The sequence below is a fragment of the Corythoichthys intestinalis genome, chromosome 5 (assembly GCF_030265065.1).
Source record: "Corythoichthys intestinalis isolate RoL2023-P3 chromosome 5, ASM3026506v1, whole genome shotgun sequence".
Taxonomy (NCBI): domain Eukaryota; kingdom Metazoa; phylum Chordata; class Actinopteri; order Syngnathiformes; family Syngnathidae; genus Corythoichthys; species Corythoichthys intestinalis.
Genome location: NC_080399.1, coordinates 40,688,974 through 40,711,659, shown reverse-complemented (window position 1 = coordinate 40,711,659; position 22,686 = coordinate 40,688,974). Strand labels below are relative to the sequence as shown.

Here is a 22,686-nt window from a genome sequence, read left to right as displayed (position 1 = left end):
GTGATGTATGGTGGCTAAAAGTTGCCTCTCTCTGTTGCAAGAGCTCAGGTGAAGGACAATGATCGCTCCATGTGGCTTAAGACCGGCTGCGACTGTTTGGGAATGGCAAATATCTGTACTTCATGTCTATGGCAGCCATGTCATTTATTAAATGCAAGATATTATGGAAGTTCACGTTCTTCCATAAGTGAGTCAGTGTTTGGTTTATTGGTGAGGATTGATCATCCAGAGAACCAAGCTAGGCAAAGAAAAACACGACAAATTGATTAATCAATAGGAAGAATAGCAATCACGGCAATGAATGAACGCAAAGCAAACAAATGATTGACACACTCCGCACACTTGGTTCAATTAGGAGACAATTAATTAAGAATCACTACATTGTGTAACAAGACAAATGTGCTACATAATTACTTCTCATCATTATGAGCTCCTCATCATTCCCTGGGGGCATGCAGCCCTTCAAAATGGACAAATAGCTCTAAACTGTGACAAACAACTTGTGGATGTATGGTATCATTCATTCAGCAGAATACTTGAACACATCAAATCACGCTCAGAGAATAAATGTTTGGTTTCTGATCATCGGGCTTTGTTTAATGCAGGAGAGCTCCAGCAGTGTCTAAGTGTATCCAAGCTGTTCCTACAGCTATGAACAGAAATAATTTAAATCGTATGTGATCACTCAGCCCTGTGAACTATATTTAACATCTGTGGCTCTCTGCTCATATAGCGCACGTGTGAATGTGAAAATATGCTCCCGTGTGCGCCCTCAATACGCTACTGCAGCTTCAATGGTGATAGCTAATTATCTTGTGGGAAATACGTGACATTCTATTTTACACTGTGGACATTCAGAACCCACTCGCAGCATTTCGGATGTCCTCATAATAGCATTCATACACAATCCCATGATGCCTCGTGCTAGATGAAAGTTGACCTTCAAATCCCAGCATACATAATTCTGGAGGCCATGACGATCAACAAGAAAGAGATGTAAAGTCTCTCGGACCCATGGCTTGCAGCAAATGTGAGGTCCTCAAATGATTGGCTAGCAGCTGTACTTGTCATGAAGTGTGGTTCGCATAAACACGTTTTGGCATGGATAAATGCACAACCATGAAAGTGTGGGGCAGAGAAAGGTAATCGTGTGATACTGCGTAATAAGGTTAGTAAAAATAAAAATAATACGTTAATGGAAATATATGGCGCTACACTATTTAGGAATGAATAAAAGTTACATTTTCGTAAATGAACAGTTTGAACAGAGGAAATAAAAATTGATTGTGAGAATATATTATTTGGCTGAAACGTTGAATTTCTTTCCTTATTAAAATATTAACGAATGAAACCAGTTCAATCTTTTTGAACTCCTCTGTACAGAAAAGCTGCAAAAACTACCATATTGGGCCGAATATTAGACGGCCCTGATTATAAGACGACCCCCTCTTTTTCAAGACTCAAGTTTGAAAAAAGACTTTTTGAACACCAAATTAATTTTTATACAGAAAATATTTACAGTACATCTGAAACAAATGATTATACCAATATATATGAGAGAAAAAGCCTCATTCAAATCTTAATATCTGAACATTTAAATATGTAAACTAAAGTGCAATCACATTCGTAAATGAATGGCTTCTGGTTTTTTAAATGTAAATAAACCAATCTATTGTGTTAAAACAACAAAATTGCAATAATTGTATTAACCATAAAGGGTTCGCTTTGGCCTGGGGAGTGAAGTTCAGCATTCGCTTCAATGATCTCTGGCGTCATCTCGCGTCGTGAATGGGTATAATGTCTAGACCCCGAATATAAGACAACCGCCACTTTTTCAGTCTTATTTCAATGCAAAAAACACCGTCTTATATTCGGGCCAATACGGAATATACAATCCCGATATTGTTGCTCAGGGACAAAACGGTGGTGTGGTTATGACAAGAAAGCAGAGCATAAGGTCTAAAGCAAGTCACTGTGTGTCTCTTTTGTGTCATGGGACAGCAGCTGTGGTGCAGAGACACTCGAGCAGGTCAATTTGTCAAAGTTAAAATGTGGCCCACCTTAGACAAACATTTGGGGGAGCATATAGGCAAATTGTTGGAATTTCAGAATGTGAAAATGAGAATATGTGTGTAAAACATTTGTCTCACACTTCTATTTGATCTACCAGTAATTGAAACAAATAAATGATGTAAACTCCTTCTTTGCCATTGATGACAATCAACGTTAAATGGAAATAGAAGGCCTGGCAGTGATCATGCATTCCAAGTTGAAATGGATTGGATGTCACCCAATCAAAAATCACTGTAGAAGAAAGACTGTGAGCGAAGCTTCTGACCTCGCAAATGATCTTCTGCCTGAATGGTAAACTCCAACAGGCACAATAAAACCTGGAACGTGGAAACTGTTAAAACTTCAAAGAGGGAACCAATGCCATATTGTCTTTCATTTTCAGTTTCCTTACGTGTGTTTGACCTAGTGTCCCAGTAAAACGTATTTACGAAAGTTGCTCAAGCCATGATCATTCCAACACAGGAAACGCCAGGATTTCTTACACCAAAAGCCCCGTTCAACATTAAGATCAGATCTAAATTAATTCTGTTATTTTTCACTGAAGGAAAGCAAAGTTAACTTTTAGGGAGTATACACTGTCCAGCTGTAATCACATTGGATTGTCGTCGTTACTGGCTCTCCACCAGCATTGCTTCTACAGGCCATTTATTAAAGCAGGTTGAAAAATGGGGGTCAAGTTACATCGAGCCTGCTATGCTAAAAAGGAGCCAGAAAAGATCCCCTTGCAAAGAGTGGAGAAGTGGATGCTAGAGCTTATTCAAGCAGCCAAGACACCATACCTGACATTGCAGGGAGGCACAAAAAAAAAGAAATAAAGATGTCAAAGGTGCTGATGGTTGATTGCATGTTTCCATCTTATGGCTTTCCTAACTCTGTATGCTATTTTGCCACAAATAGTCATGAGTAAAGAAGAGAGGTATTGCAGTAAATTGCTTTGTAATTTAAGACAGGGCTCTACTTGGCCAAGCTGACTTGCGGCTGATGTGAGTGGAAGTTGAACTGGGAGGGGGGGCTGCTACTGTGTCCAGCAGGGGTCCACACAGGGTGACACTGCTGAGTTAAGAGATAAGCGCCTGAGGTTTCTGCAGAGAATGACTTCTAAGAGTTAGAATTCTATGGCTGGCTTTAACCAGGGAATTACTTGTCACAGAGAAGCGGAAAACAGCTGCATGTGCGACAACAAGCCCGAAGCACAGAGTACAGCTTCAATTTGAAACACTATAGAGAGGAAATTGAGCTTTAGGCTGTCTAGGTAACAATGCAAACCTGGTATCTTATAAAATTAAAAGAAAAACAACATGAATTCAACCACTCAGGATTTATAACCAGTGTCATAACACGTCAGCTGCTTATAATTCTGTCAGAACAGCCCATGTGTTTTGTAATAGTGCTTGCACGAAGTGCCCTCACACACACGCAGACTTTTAGCCGCCACGATGAGAAAGGTTTCAGGGGTCGGCCCTATGCCAAGGTCCATGCATGGTGTTCCAGTGGAGGAGATTTACGACAGCTCGGCAACATCTCATCAGCCGCGCTGTCATGTCACACGCCGCCATTAATCTGCGGCACTTCAGAGTCTAACGCTCAACATCATGGGTGGGGATGTCGTCACGAGGAGTAGGACACTTTACTGCTTATCTCAAAGACATGACAGTTTAACTGGCATATGCTCTAGTCTACATATTGTATATGAATATATACTATGTACACAGATAGATTTCAGTATTGTAACAATGATGAATTACACATATATAATGCTTAAAAATTGCCCCCAAAATGTGACGGTAATTTTCAGGAAATAAAAAAAGCATAGTATAAGGGGGAAAAGTAACAGTTGGCTTAATTATAAAAGCAGTAAGTGGTTTAAAATGAAGTGCCATTTAGGAAGAAAAGGAGACAATTGTTTGAGCTGAGCTGGGCTGAGCCAAATGATCCATTTAACTAAAAAGAGATGGACTGCGCATCTCCAGTCGAGCAATATACTGAGCTGTATCTAATAACAGGACTACATACTAAATTAAATAACAAAATATGACATCATTACAATGATTGATAGTGTACTAAACACTACTGAAAAGTGCAACCAAAACAATAAATCATCTCTAAAAGAGTTAGCAATATTTTGTTCCAAAGGAAACAAACAACATGATCGACAGCCATGCAAACATAAACACTATGTTCATAAAAATAACACCAAATATAGTGTATATAGAAATTTCTGATTTTTATTTATCTTAACTCTTGGGGCAGATGTTGCAGATTTGCAACAACTAATTTCTAATCCCCTAATTCATCCACATTCATATTTTATGAACCCCTTTTTTACTCAAAGTACCGCTGCAGACCTTTGTTGTGCATGAGCAACAAACACTTTCCCCAATAGCTCACTAGATGGCGGGTTTTCTCACTTTTAACATGTCTTTCATCTTGGATTCACATGAAAGGATTTTCTAGGCATCCATTTCATGTAAGTATTACTACCTTTATTTTGAAACCAATACTGTATAAGATGAATCATGACAGTATAGTGATACAGTATATGCCAATTTGTAGATTTTATCTCCTCTGGGTTTTCCCCTGCGGGCAGCTCTATTTCATTGGTGCAACATTGCAACATTTGCCTTCTAGTTTACCTATATTTTGAGCAACAGTCTATACTAGGGTTATTTTCCTATCACCAGTGTATACTTATTGATTTGAGTTATCATTGAGGGTGCATCTTATGGAAAATGAAATCATTTGGAGAGAAGTTACACACTATCAGAGGCAGATTTGATCAAACCCAATGGCATAATGCGATGTTCATTTGACTTTTCAGTGAGCAAAACTGATGTAGCCTAAATTCCATTGCACATATTATATTAGTATATATCTTTGTTGGACTGGAAGCTTTTTTAGAAAAATAGCTTACAGCATACTCTGGTTGCAGGTTTGTGGTGCGTCATGGCAGGCCGACAAAGATCTTATTCACTCAAGGAAGCCATTGAAATGGTTTGCCTTCCTGATGGTGCTTTATCTGAGACAGAATCCATTTCAGACGATAAAATTGGTGATCCAGATTTTGTTGAACCTGCTGAAGCATACGAGTCTGACTTCAGCCTTGATGATGATGAGACACTGGGAGCAATAGCAATACCTAATCCAAACAGACTTGATGTTGAAGTTCATAACATACACGCAGACAATGACACTGGGGTCCTAGATGATGATGAACCTCAGCCCGGCCCAGCTCCAGTAAACAAAGTTATTTCTTGGAGGCAGAGGAAACCCCCAGCAGCTGACATAGACCCTTCATTCCAGGGACCTGCATTCTCACCTCCACCAGATGAAATACCAAGTCCAAAGTGGTATTTTGATCAGTTCATGGATGAATCCGTGTTTGAACTTATTTCTGACCAATCAAACCTGTATGCAGTTATGAAGAATGGCCCAGAACTACAAACAACCCCTTCTGAAATGGAACAATTCATTGGTTTAAACATATTGATGACAGTAGTACGTATGCCATCATACCGCATGTACTGGCAGACAACAACACGCTACGACCCAATTGCAACTGTCATGGGACGTAAGCGATTTGATAATCTGCGAAAATACATCCATATGAAAGACAATACCAACGTGAAGCAAAAGGGTGAGCCTGGATATGATCCATTGTTCAAGGTGCGACCAGTACTTGAGAAAGTCCGTGCAAACTGTTTGAAAGTTGAACCGGAAATAAACCACTCCATTGATGAGCCGATGAGCCCCTTCAAATGAAAAATTGGAATGAAACAATATATCAAGAAGAAGCCGAAAAAACGGGGAATCAAGGTCTTTACTCATGCCGGTGTCACTGGACTAGTCTATGACTTTGAAGTATACACTGGAAAAGGGACCGTACCCAATGAGCGTGGACTTGGTGTTGCAGGTGAAGTTGTGCTTAGTCTCTTATCAGATGTTCAGAAAGGACTAAACTACAAGTTCTTCTTCAACAACTGGTTCACTTCACCTGAACTCATTGTGGAACTGAAGAAAATGGGAATTCAATCAGTTGCTACCATCAATCGAAACCGTCTTCGTGGATGTACCCTCAAAAGTGACAAGGAACTTTCAAAGGCTGGGCGTGGTGCATATGAAGTGAAATATGAAATGACAAGTGGGATGGCAATCGTGAAGTGGTATGATAACAAGGCAGTGTTACTGGCATCATCCTTCATTGGCCCTGATCCTGTTAATAGATGCAGAAGGTGGTCAAAAGAGAAGAAGGAATATGTGGAAGTGGACAGACCCCACGTTGTCAAGGTGTACAATAACAAGATGGGAGAAGTTGACTTGGCAGACATGTTTGCTGCACTCTATCGCATTGAACTCCGCCCACGTCATTGGTATCTGCGCATCCTGTACTATCTGATTGACCTATCACTGGTCAATGGCCGGATCCTCTACCGCCGTCATCTCACCCAGAAACAGGAGAAGAAGTATATGCCGCTTCTTGACTTCCGTGTTCAAGTTGCAGATGCCCTCATCAAGGTTGGCAAACGGGCTAACTTGAACAGTCGGAAAAGAGGATTACCGTCATCGGAAGAGGCTCCAGAACGCAGTCAAGCTGCCACATCTTCATCATTGCGCCATCAGTTGAGGTCAGACTAGACCGATTCGATCATTTTCCCATACATGCTGATAAACGTGGATGATGCAGAATGTGCAAGAATGGCTACACACAAATGGCCTGTCTAAAGTACAGAGTACTTTTTTGCTTTACAAAGTACAAAAATTGTTTCTTGGACTACCACACGAAGAAGTGACCTTCAGACCTGGCCTTCTCAATTAGGATTTGAGACGTCGATATGGTATTATTGGTTTTATATCTCAATATTGTTTGATATAGGGGCTGAAAAGTTATTGTTATTGTTCCTAATCTATACCAAGTTGTTTTTGTTGTTCTTCCACTGTAAAATACTTTGAAACATTGTTTTGAAATGTTCTATGCAAATAAAGTTAGTCTTCATACCATATTTAGTTTTTGGCGTTAATTTACCACACCGGGACAATGTTGTAAACCTGCAATATCTCAGAATACATTACATGTGAGGCTTTTGCTAAAAAAAAAAAGTCTGAATTGTATATTACTACCCCATATGACAATTTCCCCCAAATATCAGATTTTTCCTGTTACAGAAACTTAATTTGAGCCTCAGAGGGTTAAACATTTTGCTCATTTCTTGCAGATTTGCAGCAGAATAAGCAGTGGGTGCCTGCTGAAAAGATGGCTTTCACACTGGCAAACTTGTGACAGGCATCAAACAAGAAAAGTAGGGATACAACAGACAAGCCTTGAGGCAAGCTTGTTGTGCTTTCAATGATTGCAGTCCCTCAGTGGACAAAGAAACGAGGAAACAAATTGTATTACATTAGGAGTAGAGTGTGCACCCTGCAGCAAGGCTGTGATTTGCAATTAAGAAAGCAAATACATCATTAAATGCTAAATGACTGCCGTCAACTCTTCTCAACCTTTGTGAGGACAGAATATTTTGCAGCACACTTCGACCATCCCCCGAATACAGCACGTATGATCAGAAACTAAGTATCATTGTTGCCAGTAGAAATATATCTACCATTTTTTAAAAGATTGCAACAGGTATTTCACATAAAAACAGAATTTGAGTAATCTTTGGTGTTTGAAATATGACTTAAGGGGAACCCTGCTTGGAGAAGCGGAAAAATAAGAGCTATTTTTTTGGAATGCGCCACTAGTTTTCACAACAACAATGTGATGGGCCTTTGTTTCCACAGATGCTTCTAATTGAATAATATTGCTTGCATGCTTTGGAATGCAATACACGGTATCCAAATGCATTTTCATGTGAACTGAATAACAAAAAACATGTAAACTCCAGAATTGATATGTATAATAACTGTGTGGACATAAGTTTAACGCATCTTAATGGGGAAGTTCAGGATTTTTGACATTAGGCTTAATCTTCGAGTTAGCGAGGGTTTAATCAGTCGTTGGAGTTGATTTCAACAAATTCTGTGTACCGTTTTTTCGGACTACAAGTCGCACCAGCCATAAAATGCCCAACGAAGAGAAAACAAAAAACATACATAAGTCGCACCGGAGTATAAGTCGCATTTTGGGGGGAAATTTACTTGATAAAATCCAACACATAGAACAGATATGTCATCTTGAATGGCAATTTAATATAAAAATACAACAGAGAACAACATGCTGAATAAGTGTACAGTGCATGAACAACGAAATGCGAACATACTGTCCTCACCAGGACGCTTCGGCTCGGTCCTGGCTATACAGTAAGCTAAACTTCCAAATGACGATGCTGGATGTCCGTATAATTTTGCTGAATCAATTTCGTCCACGATACCAAACAGGTTCGCATCAACGTAAATAAATGATAATTAGGTGCTATTACAGCAATGACAAAAACGGATAGAATGCGTTCGCTAGCATTACATCGCTAGCACATCGTTCAAACAACCACATAACTGGCTCTAAGTGTCCGATCGCGGGTGGAAAACACACAACAACAACAGAAAAAATGATCCACACAGGCGTTGCCTCTGGAGAGATATTTTACAAGCATAAACAGTGAACGTAGGTTCGCAGCCGTGTCTCTCTCTCTCGCTCGCCCACTCGCTCAGAGACGCTGGGTAGCTGTCAGTCTTCTTCTGGCGTGTGAGCGCTCTTCTTCGCGTAAACAAGTGTGAGTGTGCCCCCACGTGGGCGTGAAAGTACCACAAACTAAAAGCATGCATTTCAATATAAAAAAGTCAATGATACAATGGCGTACCGCAAGCAACACGTCACTTCCGCTCATTAATATTCATGACATTAGCTACTGTTGCTAAGTAGGGACAAGCCACCGTTTGTCCCTAATAGGAAATGAATGGAAATTGTGTACGAAGGAGATGTTTACAAAGCTAAACCTACCAATTCTCTCCGAAAATGATGTGCCTGGTGCCAAATTCACTGGCAAAGATGTGGAAGAACATAAAAATGTTCAGTTAAAGAGATGGCTTTAGTGTCGAAGGCTGAAAAAGACAAAAAAAAAAAACAGCCGACCTAAGCATAGCTTTAGCTTTTTTATCGACGCAACTGACAATGACATTCTCCTGTTTCAACAAGCTATCCTTTACCATCAGCCCTGTCTTTCTTATATATCCTCTCCTTGTCCTACGTCTCTTACCGTTCTTGGGGGTAATTTAGTTAGCTTTGTGTAGCGATCGCAAATGCTACTCAGTGACAGCCAACGAACAATTAATTTTTTCATTGATAACACATCTTAATCCTATAATTTATTTACACTTCCCCCTTACTAAAGTTTTTTTCTATTTTTTTAACATATATATATATATATATAACAGAAACGGTAACAGTGGCAGTCAGATACCATTGTAATTCTTTTCAGGTCATTCATTGTCAGAAAGAAGCAGTACGGCACAACGTTACGCTAAAAAAATAAGTTAAAAATATAAAAATGGCTTACCTCTTTGTCCTCTGAAAGACCATGCCAACCCAACATAATGTATACTGCATATGAAACGTGAATGGATTCGCCGAGCTCGTGTTAAAGTCCGCGCAAGTTGATTCAGTCTTCACATTTTTTCCTCCCGAGTTTTTGGTTTCCGGAAACGTATGAAGAAAACATCCTTCATGTGTTGTAATGTCTAGAGTCGTTTCTACAAGTTCCAAAAAAGCAATGCGTGATCGCCATGTTCGTTTTTGAAAGATTACTGGAGAAAGGTAGCACTAATTACGTTGGGTCTATGCGAGGGCGGGTCTATAATGTCCCACTTCGGCTTTACTTCCGCTTTACGATGCGACGTCACGGTCTAAAAATAGCCTACGTGCGGTACGCTATTGAACACACATTGCCAAAGGCAGAACGCGAACGTGGCCATAGCTATTAAGAGTTTTTCAGATAACTATAGCATAAAGAACGTGCTAACAAGTTTACCAAACTATCAGTGTCACTCCAACACACCAAAATAAAATGTGAAATGATATCATAATTAGTGATGCACGATAATACATTTTTCAACCGATATCGATAACCGATAATTTCCTGCCCCTTCCACCCGATAACCGATAATGTAACGCCGATAATTTTATTCAAATATATAAGTAAAATTTTAAAGTATACAAAGATCAAATGTTACTGTGCTAAAATGTAATTTAGTGCTATTTTTTTCCACATCAAATGTGAACAAGTAGTAAATTCCAACATCTAAACAATGGCAATGACATTGTGTAATGGTAAGCTTTTGGCAACAATTACTTCGAGAGTAAACACCCAAGTTGCACAAAAATGCCTTAAAACTAAGCCATCCCTAACATATATCACATTACTAAACTGCAAAAACATCTACAGTGGTACCTCTACATACGATCACTTCGACACACGATCTTTTCGACATCCGACGTAAAATTTGAGCCGCCATTTGTTTCTACATCCGACGTGTTGCTCGAAATACGACGACATGACAGCACTGCAAACGAACGCACGATGGATTTTCTTGTGTGAGAAATCAACACAGTTTTCAAAAAAAGTTGATACAGTTGGAGAAACAAGGAAAAAAGTAATGCTTACCTTTGAAATGAAGATGCAAGTTATAGAAAAATATGAGCTTGGGGTGCGCGTCCCTGAACTGGCTCAACAATACAGCTCCATGGTCCTCTTCCCACCACCGTTCGCCACTATTTATAAGTTAAGGTGACAATTATTATTGTGGTAACATTGCCAAGGAAATCGCCAGCTTCGTCACGTTTTTATCATTTATTTAAGAACTTATCCAACACAAAACGCCCATTGTCTTAAGCAGTTGACGGCTCTCAAGAAAACGAAAGTATTATCTCTACCGCACCGACCTATCTCACTATGACGTCAGCTTCGCGGTGCGTTCAGGGACAGTAAAAAGTGTCCGCCATATTAGAATCCAATTCGTTACATTATTTACAGGAATAATTATTAATTCTTCTTATTATTATTATATTTTTCTGACTTATTTATTTATAACTTATTTGTTTTTCTATGTTTAATTGCCATTTGTAACAGTGCCAGCAGTATTTATTAAGAATTTAGTGTATGTTTTTAGGCTTTGGAACGAATTAATGGAATTATAATGTTTTCCTATGGGAAAATCCTGCTCGACATACGACCATTTCGACTTACAAACAAGGTCCTGGAACGAATTAAATTCGTATGTAGAGGTACCACTGTACTTAAAACTAGCAGAATTGGACAAAACTGTTGATTGCGCACATTTGGAGGCTAAATCAAATTGTTGCTCCTCTGGGGTTCAGAGGGGCAAATTAGGTGAACCAATTGGACTTGTAGTGTGACTGTGATGACAGAGTAGAGGACATGAGTTGAGCTACAAGCTGTTTTTACTCCACAGCAAAGGAAAAGTAATTTCTTTTACAAACATATATGTACACAACAGAAGTTAACAAAAGAAATGGCCTCCAAAGGTCCAAAAAGTCCAAATGGCCATTAAAATTTTCAGCCATTAGCATACACATTTTTTAAATATATAAATACACAATAAAATGTGTACCTTGCTTTTAAATTCAACATATGAAGCATATTTATACATTGGAGAATGGATATTCTTAATACATCTGTATGTAACAACCATTTTTAACATGTACCGACTGGTTTCCGCTAGGGTATGCTACATCATCATCTTCCTACGCTAGGCCGTTAGCTCCGCAGGTTAGCATACAACACCATCCCGTTTGACTCCAAAACGCTCAACAAACATCGTTTTTTTTTGCTTTTCACACCGTATATTATTATCCCAAACCCTTTCTAACATTAATAATATATGCTAAACAGATGGATGCAGAGTTTTAACCAACCTGTGATGACAGAGTAGAGGACATGAGTTGAGCTACAAGCTGTTTTTACTCCACAGCAAAGGAAAAGTAATTTCTTCCTCTGTGGCGCCTCCACTCTTCGCCGTCAGAACGCAACATGCGCCATCCGCAGGCCAAAGTAGGAATTATATTTAACTCAAAAGAGCTTATGTTAGAATCAATTAAAATATTTCAAAGTATATAATTATCGGATTGCATTATCGGTTGACTTTGGTTTTATCTGGATTATCTATGTGACGTCATAATTGCCATTATCGGCCGATAATTATCGGTGACCGATATTATCGTGCATCTCTAATCATAATGTGTTAATAATTTCACACATAAGTCGCTCCTGAGTATAAGTTGCAGCCCCAGCCAAACTATGAAAAAAACTGCAACTTATAGTCCGAAAAATACGGTAGTTTGTTAGTTATTTGTTAGTTTCAGAGCTCCGGAGTGGCTAAACTAGCGTGAGTTAATTGGGCCATCTTCGCATGCCAATAAAAAACAACATATGCACAGATGAAAATCATCGATGACCCGTGCAATCAATAGTGTTGGCTATGTTTACAGGATGAAGTTATTAAAACTATTGCATGTCAATAATTGCAGTATGAACAGCAACATTTGTAATCCAGAAGCTCTGTAGAGAAGCAGGGCGGAATGATATCACATCGGTTTATTTTCACCGATTATTATTTTTTATGTCGTAGCCTGCAGCAAGTATAAACCAGTTTATATTGTTCCCCGCTCTTCATAGGGAATTTGTGGGAACTTTCCTTTGCCCATTTATTCTGTTTCCACAGCCTCTAAATGCACATTTCGCCATGTTGCCGGCTGTCAGTTAACACAGCAGACAGATGTTGCATTCGAGGAAGGTGGGAAGTCAGAGCTTCCAACTCCTGATCTGGAAAAATATCATTGGAACACCTCTACTATTTGATTGCTTACGAGAAGACAGGTTTGCTGGAGGTCAAATTGTCTTTTGATGGCGAAAATAAAAAAACGTGTCACGATCAGCCATCTTCGCTGTTTACATTCGCTTGGAACGCTTTGAGGTCTCATCTGGTACCCTCCGAGCAGGATAAGTCCAACTTCCTATCTTCCTCGAATGCAGCGTGAGCACGAGTGGCCAAAGCACTCCTCTCTACCGTGGTCATATTACTCATCTAAAAAAGAAAATAGTCCTGCAGAATGAAATGAATTTAGGCAGTTTGGTGTGACATTGTTTTGGCCGCATGGGTGTTTTCGAACAATGATCTGTGTTTTGAATTTATTTGACTATGTTGGATGTGTTCGTAGATCTGTATCGTTTTTTATTGGCATGCAAGTTAGCCCCATTGACTCGCGTTAGCTTAGCCACTCCGGAGCCCTGAAACTAACAAATAACTTGCAAGCTGCACGGTTAATGTTGACATCAACTCCACCGACTAACTAAACCCCTGCTAACTCGAAGAGTAAGCCTAATGTAAAAAATTCTGAACTACCGCTTTAAAGTCAACGGTCGTGTGCAATGCTCCCGCTCGAGAACAATGTAAAATATTACCACTAAATATACCATTTTTGTTACGTACTGTATATGTTTACAATGAAACCAATATTTAAATATGTTTTGAGACCAAGGTCAGCTTGCTGCCCCCCCATCAAGTCTATGCGTGGGAGGAAACTAAACAGATGGTCTCAGAAAAAGGTGTGAGAATGCAAACACAATCCAAAGAAAACTACTGAAAACACTGTTTAAAAAAAGATAATACTTTAAAATGAATGCAATTTAAAATTAATGGATTTTCTTGAAAATATGAGTGAAGCTATAGAACCATATGGTTCTATGACTCATCCATAATGCAGCATTTTGTACAAGCTAGTGGTAACAAAATCAATATTACAGTTGATACAACTACACATATGATGTATGATAATTGCATTCTCCCTTACAGTTGCTGATGGTTTGCAGCCACCACCTCACAAACTGTAACCATAAAACCTTTGTAGCCTGCATTTACATCTGCATCTTTCTTAAAGTGCTTGTGACACGAAAAAGCATGTTTATTTCATAATACACGCGGTATTTTATGCTCCTGAATGATATGGACCGCTTGGATGTGTTTGGAAGCGATCGCTATATTTATTTAGTTTTTTGAATCCCGCGCCAGGAAAATGAGTGACTTCCGGCTTCGGTCTCGCATTGAGGAGGAGGGCGCTGTGACGTGTACGGTAGAAGACGTCCTCTTCACGCTACAGTGTACTGTTGTGTATGAGGACGAAGGATTCATCTGATTTTGCGGATTAATACTTTTATTTTTTGCATCACGCCAGCCAAACGGCTGCAGAAAAATCATTCTGTATGCGGGAGAGGCGTATGCGCCTTTTTGGAGTTTCAAAAGGTTCCCATTCACCGTGGATATTTACTGTGGGACCATTGGACTTACAAGGAAGTGAGTAAACATCTTGTTTTGTATTATGTCAAATACGAATACAGTGATTACAAAGTAAACACTATAAAATTCCTTTAAATAAAGGACTACTTACGTTTGATCATTGATAGGCATGTAAAAAGCTATCCTCACGCTCATTAGCAGTTAGCTGTTAGCACGTTAGCTACACAACAATTCCAGCCACCCTCCTCCAGGGAACGAACTGTAAATTGCTCTCCGCCGGGCGGTTTGCCGATCCGCAAAGAAACTCGACAACCGGGTCGTCATGTCAAATAATCCAGGCTAGTTATGTGTGATTTTCCACTTCGAAGACTTTGAAACATCCCTCGGTTCGGGTTAGCATGTCGGCTAGCTGTCACTCCTTTTGGTCTGTTTACATTCTCCGAAGCCGGGGAAGTAAATGACATATGTCCGATTTAGGTGTCATAAAATATCGTTCGGCAGGTGTGACAGTAAAGGTAAAGTCGACTGTTTTGACCATTATGGAGTAATTTTGCCATGTCGTCTTGAATAAATGGATTTTTATTATTTTATATTCCATTTAGCACAAGTTATTTGTCATGACCATGCCATTTATTTAGCAATTGGGGAAAGTACTTGGGTAAAAAGAATATCCTGTAAAAATATTGAAGTAAAGAGACAGAAACAATGACATTTTGCCGCTCTCTTCGTCGCGTTTTCCTCATTGTGAATAGTTCCCCCTCGACGGGCTGACTGGTCCTTCTCAAGCCATTTATATAGCTATTGGGGAAAATACTTGGATAAAAAGAATATCCTGTAAAAATATTGGGAGTAGAGAGACTGAAACAATGACATTTTGCAGCTCTCTTCGTCTCGTTTTCCTCGTTCTGAACAATTCCCCCTCAATGGGCTGAATAGTAAAACCGATGAGCCTAGTCTACCGCTGACGTCATCCACCTGTTGGGGACGCTAAAGCCCTATAATTGTAGGCGTGGCTAACCGGCAGATTAAAAGACTAATTTCTCGTCATCTGCGCTTTGCTAAATTGTTGTATATAGTCGAATCGTCTCAAAATATGATTCTAATTCACATAATAATGCCATTTAAGACTTTTTTTCTGGTGTCGTATGCTCTTTAAAGTCATGACATCAAGCAGATACATCCAGAAATAGTGTAGCTATTAAGTTTCATGTTCTTCAGAAAGAATCCGATCTCTTGAACAGTATATGCTTCAGACGGCACGCTCAAGCAATACTGCACATTATAGAGGAGAAATAGAAGAACACATCTTACAAGTTGGCATGATGGGCACAAACAGTAGCTCTTAATCTTCTGTGTCTTTGAGGACTTTTGCCTCCTGATCCAAAATGAAAGCAGAAGCAGCTGTAGTGTCCACTTTGCCAGAGCTCATTTGTTCATAGTAAGGGCACGAAACATGCAGTGGCAGAACTACTCCAGCAAGGGGGTACATTTGTATGCAGCAACAGACACACGTCTCAGACATGGCACTGCACACAAAGGGTTATAGGGGGGACAATCGCTTCAACGCTAGTTGACCAAGTGTCATCACAGATGGCCTCAAATCATTACTTGCCAACGTTTAGAGCCTTCTGCTCAGCTCCACACAGAACAGAACACTTCAGAACCTCAAATATTGAGCAATATGTCAAATATGTCAGACTAGGATGAGGGTGTTCACCCCACGTTTCTTAAAGCTGATTTTCAGGTCAGTCAGGTCTATGCCAAGCTCAATCATCTTTTCAGCCTCCCCCCTTCCTACTCTCAATAATAAAATAAAATAAAATAAAATAAAAAGTTAAGCCACAACAGTGATGTTGAACAATCAGCATTACAGGAAATGCTTTGAAAGTACTGGTTGGTACATTTATCATCGCACAAGATGCAAAGCACATCTAAAATGTATACTGACTGTTTTACTTTGTTTTAGTGTTTTTACTCTGTTGTACTTTTTATCGTTGGATGTTAACATAATTTGTGAGACAGTACTGTGGACCTGGTGTGTGTATGTGTATATATTTATCAGGCCTGCACAATATATCGTTTGAACATCGCCATCGCAGTGTGCGCATGCGCAACAGTCACATCGCAGGACGTGCAGTTGTTGTTGTTTTTTTTTAATGTTAATTTTTGTTTTACTTCATAAAAGCAGCAAGTGTTCAGATCTTGGATTCCTTTTATATACAGCAAGCCTGGATTAAACTACATTATATGCATTAGAGATGTCCCCGATCCGACCACAATTGGAAATCGGTCAGATAGCATTTTTCAGAGGATCGGAATCGGGTGAAAAGGATCGGATTTTTAATTTTAAAAATATATTCATGTTTTTCTGCTTTATGCTCATACAGTGCCACAGTGTCTCACCCTCCCTCCTGGTAAGCAGTGCGACCAAAGTGTTTTTCATGATCACCAGTGCAGCTGACATTGGATACTTAATGATGAGTGACAGTTTTGTAGCTTTGATCTGGCCAGAGAAGCCTCGGTAGCTCAACGATCATAGGCACAAATGTGTTAATCATCTTTAAACTTGCAGCCCAGTCTGAAGTGTGCTGTGCCAACTCATTCATTGTGTAAGTAAGAGGCTGTTCTCGGCAGCGTGATCGTCAAAGCGTGAGTGAATTTGAGTGCAATGACTCAATAAAGCAATTAATAATTTTTAGTTAGTTATTTGTTATTGATCGTTTAGTTTTTTTTTTTTTTTTCTTTATTATAAGTTATTATTGTTTAAAATTAATTCACATTATTAAGGCGGCACGGTGGTTAGCACGTCCACCTCAGAATTTTGGGATTGTGGATGCAATTCCGGCTCCGGCCTTCCTGTGTATAGTTTGCATGTTCTTCCCATGCCTGTGTGAGTTTTCTCCAGGTACCTGACGCATCCCCCCCCCCCAAAAAAGTGAATGGTATGCTGATTGAACACTGCAAATTGTCCGTAGGTGTGCAAGATTGGTTGTTGGTCTATATGTTCCCTGCAACTGGCTGGCAAGCTGTTTAGGGTGTACACCGTCCAGCACCCCCACGACCTTCGTGAGGATACGCAGTTCAGAGGACGAATGAATGAAGGAATTATATGGATGTTATGGAGAGTGATTAAAAGTATGGCGTTAAAGGTGATGCAATGAAAAATGTGGGTGCGCCTACATTTTGTGCTGGTGCACCTTACGGAAAAAGTAAGTATGGAGCCTTGGCAATTTTTCTAATATCGTCCAAGACAAGACAAACGTAAGTTCTCATCAAGACAAGACAAACGTAAGTTCTCATTTCTTATCAAAAATAATGTAACATTAATATTAAAAATAACCAATAAAGGCATGAAATATCCCCGGCCAACAATATGAGTAAAAATCAGCAACTATTTATTTTTTATTTTTTTTGCCCAGCAGAAGTGGTTAATTTGAACAGTTTATTTTTTATAGCTTTGAGTGTAAATCAAATTAAATGTTCTCAATCTGAGTGAGAAAATGAGGGGGAAAAAAATAAATTCCACCCCCATAGATAAACCTATGAATTCTACACTGTGCAGAGGTTGCGCTAGACTTTTTCGTTGTCTGTCATTTTGACTGACAGGGTCATAAAAATCCGGTCATAATCTATTTTTACCCGTCACTTAAATTTTTTAAATGAAATGAAATGCCGCTTGCTCACTCAGTAGTTGCCGAGGGCTGATTGGTTGTTTGTGTCGCGTTCTGCTGCTTGTCAAAATTTGTTTTTGTTGCAGAGCCGGCTGTGGGGGCGTGCCGACGTCGCACCTGCAGCTAATCCCTGCTCGTCAGCTACAGCAGGGGTCCCCAACCTTTTTTGCACCACGGACCGGTGTCCTGTCAAATTGCACCCTTATAAAATTTTGCTCCCAAAGCTTTTGTGGCGGTGAAAAAAGCCCTCTTTTATATTCAGTTGGACTCTCAATGTTATCCAATGGTGCTAAAAAACTATTAACATCACAAACATACATGTGCAACACGGAAATGGCGTAAATTAACGCTTAACGACACGGCGAAGTCGTTAAGTGAGAGGGCTATGTGCAGTTGTTGTGTGCGCCTAACATGGCAAACCTAAGTTAATATTCCTTTCTTTAAAGAAAGTTTGTAGTGTGTACTTAGGAATCGATGCATTCGCGGTCCTTTTTAACGTTACGCGCATGCCAACTTTTTCAGAACACCGGCAATGTGTGGCAGAAAAATACATAAAATATAAAATAGCATTTGTTTTTAGCCCCGTCGTGTTAAGTGCAGGGAAAAAGTACAACTCACCCGCTGAATCAGTGGGAGGCCTGAGTTTGTTTCGTTGAGACGAGATGGTCCCGAGATGGGAGAGTGAGAGAAGCTAGCATCACAAATACACGATGTTGGAAATTGTAGCACAGATTTCAGCGCGCTCCTAGCGATGTCAGGATATTCCGAAATGACTTTAATCCAGAACTTCGGTAGAGTTGTTGTCTCAAATGTACGTTTAAGTCGCCGTGATTTGCGATCTCTACAAGCTGATATTCCTGTTCCACAGACATGCTCGAATCACTCGATTTATTCACATACGGGTCATGAATTCACTTCTTTGCAGTTCGTGAGTCTTTAGTGATTGGGAAGTAGCATACATTTTGTTTTCTTTGAGGTTGTAGGCACATCTTCTGGCTCGTCAGGTTCCCTTTTCCCCGTAAAAAGTCTGTCCAAAGACGTCTGTTATTCAGTCATTCTAGTGTGGGGGCTAATTATTTCCGGGAAGAAATGTGATTGGCGACGACCTACGTCATACGTTATTATCGAGTCCAAGCGCGCATAGATATACAAAACGAGATTTAGTGCTAACAGCCCAATCAATGCATTTCTATGACGACCTCCTATCCTGTAGTTGTATATCTAGAGTAGACAGGGATATTGGTGTGTTAAGCGGAACAGGCCAAAGTCAATTGGCCAGAATGCAGTCGTTAATAAATTATTTATTATTTCTGCACGGCCCGGCACCAAATGCGCCACGGACCGCCCGGTCGTTGGGGACCCCTGAGCTACAGTATATAAACGCAAACTATCCGGGAGAAGAACGCCGAGATATTTCCCTTGCTGGTCGCCATTAACACGTACTGCTTTCGAGTCGCTTGGTATATGCCATCTAGTTCGTCAGAGTGTATTTTTGTTTGTCTTTTGGCTCTGCCCTCCGCTCGGGTTTCGCGTTTTTGATCCCCGTCGACCTATTTGTCACGGACCCTTTTTGTTGTTCCCTTTTTACCGCATTCGCATGTTTTGTTTTATTTGTGATTAATAAATCCCCGAACGCTTCCCCTCTGTTGTCTGCTTTTGGGTTCAATCTTGTTCGCCGCATTCGCGGATCTCAACAGTGTGTCCTTCATCCTACACTGCATCAGTCCCTCTTTTTTCACCTCTTTTATCAACACAATTGTCGTTTTGGGGCTTTTTGAAGAAACTTCGGACACTCAGTTGCCTTGACATTTTTCCGAGTAAGGCCAACGACGTCATGCATCAAGAGAGACAATAGCTAATTAATCTGCTCATTCGCCACCCTGTCGTCTGGGGTGTGAATTGCAACCTGTCAAAATGACTGATGGACTTCAGTTTTTTCCGTCACTGTTTTAAAAAAACGGTCAACGACGGAAAATATTCGGTTAACGCGACCCCTGACACTGTGAATATGTTGGGGTCCATTGTAAAATATCTTACATAATACATTTCTTGATACTTTTTAAAACGGCGAAAATTTGACAATGTAAAACATTTTACTTATTTGCCGTTAAACAAAATAAGGGCCATTTTTGGGGAATCCAAATCCAGCCATGTGTTCAAACTCTTTACAGAGGCTGAATTTTTGATTTATTGAAGAGCTGGAAATGTTGTTGCCAATTGTGAAGATTCAACCTATTTTCCCTTACACACTGATAAAATGAGTAATTTAAAAGACATCCATGCACAGCACATAGCTTACATACTTCATTTCATTTCTGTCAATGCAGAGTAATGCCATATTGGATTGAGAGATGATAAAAATCCTATTATTTCATTTCTCTCGCACGAGTTTTGTTCCAAGGCAACAGATATGTTGCTAGTTCAAACAGTGGCAAATGAAAACAGGGATGAGCAAGGGGTGTTAGCTAAATGAAAAGTGGGAACTGCGCAGAGCAGATGAAATACAACAGCATGTGATTGGAAAACATCATTAGTAAAAATGGCTGCAATAACCTCGTCTCTTAATGTACTACAGAAGACATTATGAACTGCCAAGCACAGAGATTAAAAATCTAAGATAGTCAAAGCTTAACACATTATGAGAGTAGGTTGCATGCACAACAGACGAATTCTAAAAAGACAGTTCAAACATTACTGAGGTAGTACACATCCATCTCTCTTTCAGGTGCATTGCATTATTCCTCAGAGTGTAATTTTGTCAAAATACTGATAATGCCTAATGGCCACAGCCAATTCCAATGTTTTTTATTGTACAACTTTCACAACGTAGCAACTGGCAGAGTCGACAGACTCTGCAAGCTGTCAGTCTGAACCGCTGTTTATCTTCCAGTACACATTACAGCATGTGGAAAGCAGATTTGCAGATAAAAAGGAATTTCACTGTCGAACAAAGCCATGCTGGGCCCCTGTTTACCCTTCTTTGTAAGCAGGTGGCCATCCTGAGAACGTTACATCTCCACATCTTCGTTCCAGCTGAGGTAGGTTGCATGAAAGCTCACCCGATCCTCCCAATTACTGTTCCTCTTCTCTTCAGGCCACTTGACGCTTACGAGAGGAAATGGTGCCAACCTCAATGTGTCAGGCACCCTCCTAGAACTATTAAAAAAACAAAGGTGTGGCAGCAGCCGTGGCACAATGACAACTGAGGTGTATTTGAAATGAGGAAGACAAGGTAAACAAACTATGTGAAAGAACATGCATATTTTAGTTAGCGAGGAAAATTATTGCATAAATAATTTTGAGTCTGGCAGCACAGACCGCTCTATAAACATAAAATGTTTGTTTCATATTCCCCAAAAATGTGTGTACAAAAATGTGTGTACAGTGGTACCTCGACATACGATCGCTTCGACACACAATCTTTTAGACATCCGACGTAAAATTTGACATGCCATTTGTTTCTACATCCAAAGAAATGCTTGAAATACGACGATTCATGACAGCGTCACAATTTCATTGTTTTCCCGCAAGACTGACGCACAGCGGATTTTCTTGTGAGATAAATCAACATGGGCTCCAAGAATGTTACGGCAGGTGATGGCTTACCATTGAAATGAAGATTGAATGATGGAAAAATAAGAGCGTGGGGTGCACGTCCATGAACTGCTTGACAATACTCCGACGATCTCTGTTTGCCAGTCTTTATACGTTAAGGTGACAATTATTATTCTGGTACCATCGCCAAAGAGATCACCGGCTTCATCAGGTTTTTAATCATTCAATGGCATACGCAAGCAACACGTCACTTCCGCTCATTAATATTCATGACATTAGCTACTGTTGCTAAGTAGGGACAAGCCACCGTTTGTCCCTAATAGGAAATGAATGGAAATCGTGTACGAAGGAGATGTTTACAGAGCTAAACCTACCAATTCTCTCCGAAAATGATGTGCCTGGTGCCAAATTCACTGGCAAAGATGTGGAAGAACATAAAAATGCTCAGTTAAAGAGATGGCTTGAGTGTCGAAGGCTGAAAAAGACGAAAAAAACGAGCCGACCTAAGCATAGCTTTAGCTTTTTTATCGACGCGACTGACAATGACATTCTCCTGTTTGAACAAGCTATCATTCACCATCAGCCCTGTCTTTCTTATATATCCTCTGGTTGCCCTACGTCTCGTACCGTTCTTGGGGGTAATTCAGTTAGCTTTGTGTTAGCGATCGCAAATGCTACTCAGTGACAGCCAACGAACACTTTTAATTTTTTCATCAATAACACATCTTAATTCTAGAATTTATTTACACTTCCCCCTTACTAAAGTTTTTTTTGTTTGTTTGTTTGTTTTTTAACATATATATATATATATATATATATATATATATATATATATATATACATACAGAAACGGTAACAGTGGCAGTCAGATACCATTGTAATTCTTTTCAGGTCATTCATTGTCAGACAGAAGCAGTACAGCACAACGTTACGCTAAAAGAATAAAAATGGCTTACCTCTTTGTTGTCTGAAAGACCATGCCAACCCAACATAATGTTTACTGTATATGAAATGTGAATGGATTCACCAAGCTGGTGTTAAAGTCCACACAAGTTGATTCGGTCTTCACATTTTTTCCTCCCAAGTTTTTGGTTTCCGGAAACGTAAGAAGAAAACATCCTTCATGTGTCGTAATGTCTAGAGTCGT

General features: G+C 39.8%; 1 protein-coding gene across 4 annotated transcripts in view; it reads right to left on the bottom strand.

The window, feature by feature from the left end:
- tspan9a (tetraspanin 9a) overlaps positions 1-22,686 on the bottom strand; it is a 332,421-nt gene that overhangs the window by 241,634 nt on the left and 68,101 nt on the right. The window contains exon 1 of one of the 4 annotated variants that reach the window (XM_057837781.1): positions 10,665-10,957. The exons of the other annotated variants lie outside the window; for them this stretch is intronic. The gene's annotated coding sequence lies outside the window, so the exon portion shown is untranslated. Of the gene's footprint in view, positions 1-10,664; positions 10,958-22,686 lie in introns of those variants that run through there. 4 annotated transcript variants of the gene reach the window in all.